This window comes from Engraulis encrasicolus, unplaced genomic scaffold (assembly GCF_034702125.1).
Source record: "Engraulis encrasicolus isolate BLACKSEA-1 unplaced genomic scaffold, IST_EnEncr_1.0 scaffold_26_np1212, whole genome shotgun sequence".
Classification (NCBI taxonomy): domain Eukaryota; kingdom Metazoa; phylum Chordata; class Actinopteri; order Clupeiformes; family Engraulidae; genus Engraulis; species Engraulis encrasicolus.
The window spans coordinates 2,582,545-2,585,044 of record NW_026945555.1 but is presented as its reverse complement, the minus strand read 5'-3'; the positions used below and the strand labels follow the sequence as shown (position 1 = coordinate 2,585,044).

The 2,500-nt window shown below is 39.8% G+C and overlaps 1 long non-coding RNA gene across 1 annotated transcript; it reads right to left on the bottom strand.

Moving 5' to 3' along the window:
- Positions 1-823: 823 nt before the first annotated feature.
- On the bottom strand, positions 824-1,881 carry LOC134442957 (uncharacterized). Its single transcript, XR_010033515.1, has 2 exons — positions 1,658-1,881; positions 824-957 (listed from the first exon to the last, which is right to left on the bottom strand). It is a non-coding gene; the product is annotated as an uncharacterized LOC134442957 (long non-coding RNA).
- Between the last annotated feature and the right edge of the window lie 619 nt (positions 1,882-2,500).

Genomic DNA, 2,500 nt, shown 5'->3' with positions numbered 1-2,500 from the left:
TTAACTTTTTTTATTCACTAGTAGCCAAAATGGCTAGTATGTTAATCTCCAAACATACCGGTACATTAAATAATGGGTCAAAGTGCCAAGTATGTTTTCTTTTCTACCAGCAAAACTTAATTTTCCCAGCATTTGGCTGGTTGGCTGGTGAGCCCTGGTTGTCATTGATGGTGAGTAGTTGTGATAATAAATAACTGAAATGATGAAGTCCATCCAGACATGTCTTGCTTATTTTATTGTACTTATACAACAACGTAGAACATTTTCTGTGAAAGCCCAACTGGGAAACTCCAACTCCCATTGACATTGTGACACAGCACACAAGTGTTCACTGCACGAAATTGCATTTATGCTTCACCCGTGCAAGGGGGCAGCCCCCAATGGCGCCCCAAGGGAGCAGTGTGGCGGTACCATGCTCAGGGTATCTCAGTCATGGAGGAGGATGGGGGAGAGCACTGATTACTTAACTCCCCGCACCAACCTGGTAACTAAATAAGTATCTGAAGCACATACAGACATGATATGAGTTTTAAAAGCTAAGACCATCCTCTTGCATTAGAACATGTTAATTCAGCTCTAACATACCCACATTTTTAATCTAAAAAAATCTAATATGTCATGCCTAAATGCTGTGTCGCTCCGGGCACCTAGGTCAATACAACGTACACACCATCCAGCATCAATGGGTTGACTATTACAGGCCTAGTTCAGATAACCATTTATTGATATAAATAAGTACTTGCACGTCTATTGTACATGTCCACCCCAGAATAGATATCCCCTCCCATCACCTACAAAACCTTGAAATAAAGTATTTGAGCCATTGAATGAACTGATTACTACATTGAGTTGGTGTGATTAAGAGGTTGAAATCGGCTAAACTTGACTTGGTGTGCTGGACCTCTGGCTCTTCCATACATCCAATGTGTCATGACATCAGATCATCGCTCTTCTCATCTGGAGAAACAGAAAGATAACACTTAGCTGACACTTATCCAAAGCAACTTCGTTACTCACAGTGAATTGTTAACTGTCCCTGCAGCATGGGGCTTGGTGCCTAGCTCAAGGGTAGGCCTACTTCAGCCTGGATGGGAGGTGTAAGATGGGATTTGAACCTGCAACCCTCCAATCTTAATACCACTTCCCAAAGCATTAAGCCTCTGAAGTGTGTGACTGATTTCAGAGGGCAGACAATTTGGATGACAACACAACAAAGTGGTGGACTTCATATTATTGACAACAACATCGACACTGGTGGGCCTATGCATGTCATTATAAATAGGCCAGCATGGATAAGGTGATTGGCATTTCATGACAGCATCATGCTGGAGAGTAGGCCTACTTCTTGGGAAATCAGCACTAGAGATGTACACATGGTTTATTTTTACATGTGAACCTTAACAGTATGAACGTCACAGCCTTACTATTTCACCAAGAGCTTTATGAATTCCGTGTTTATGTTACAGCCTGCAATATCTTAGCATACGTCCATCATAGCGTAGCCTAATGATGCTGATAATTAACGTTAATCATGGAAAGCATTTTACATTGACCTCACAGAAAAAGCCACTGAAATTGCACATTAGACTTAAATTAACTAGCGTTCACGAATTAAGAGACAAATGATGATATAAAGGATGGCAAATGAGAAACTTACCGTGGTGCTCATCCAGCTACTTGAGTAGGCTAGTTTGATGGTTTTCCAGTTGGTTGCCGCGATTCACCTCAGCTTTCTCGTTTTATTTTGAGATCCAGTGAAAAGTCACGCCTGGTTTGTAACCCTATCTGTTTTTGTAACAAACAGCACAATGGGTGTTCACGGTGTTTAGTTTATCGGCGATCTAAGTTACGTTATGAGTTACTAAACGTTGCGAGTCCCATAGGAATCCATTCATTAATACGGCTCTCTTGCCGTCCAGTAGCCGTCCACTAGAACGTTTGACGTCACATGCAAATCATGGATATTTCCCAGTTCAGCATGTTGTATATTTCCCAGTTCCACATATAATATATTTCCCAGTGCAGCATATGGTGGAATATCAGGATGTGGATCCCAGTTTCATGAGTGATATACTACATTCCACATGTGGTATATATCCCAGTTTAACATGTGGTGATATAACCCAGTTCAGCATGTGGTAAATATCCCAGTTCCACATGTCGTATATTTCCCACTTCAGCATGTGGAGAGGCAGCCTTTAGCTTCTATGCTTCAAAGCTTTGGAACCAGCTTCCAGATGACATAAAAAATGCACCCACTATTGATAGCTTTAAATCTAGACTCAAGACAAAGCTGTTCTCAGATGCTTTCCCCTAGCTTAAATTACTTATTCTTATTATTTTTATTTTTTATTTAATTTGTTTTATTTTATTTTATTTTATTATTATTTTTACCTTATGTTTTATCTTAATGTTTTTAAATGCTTTTTGACTCTAATTCATTTCCTTCTTTCTTCCCTGTTTCCTTTCATTTACATTTGTTAACTTTGTGAAGCACATT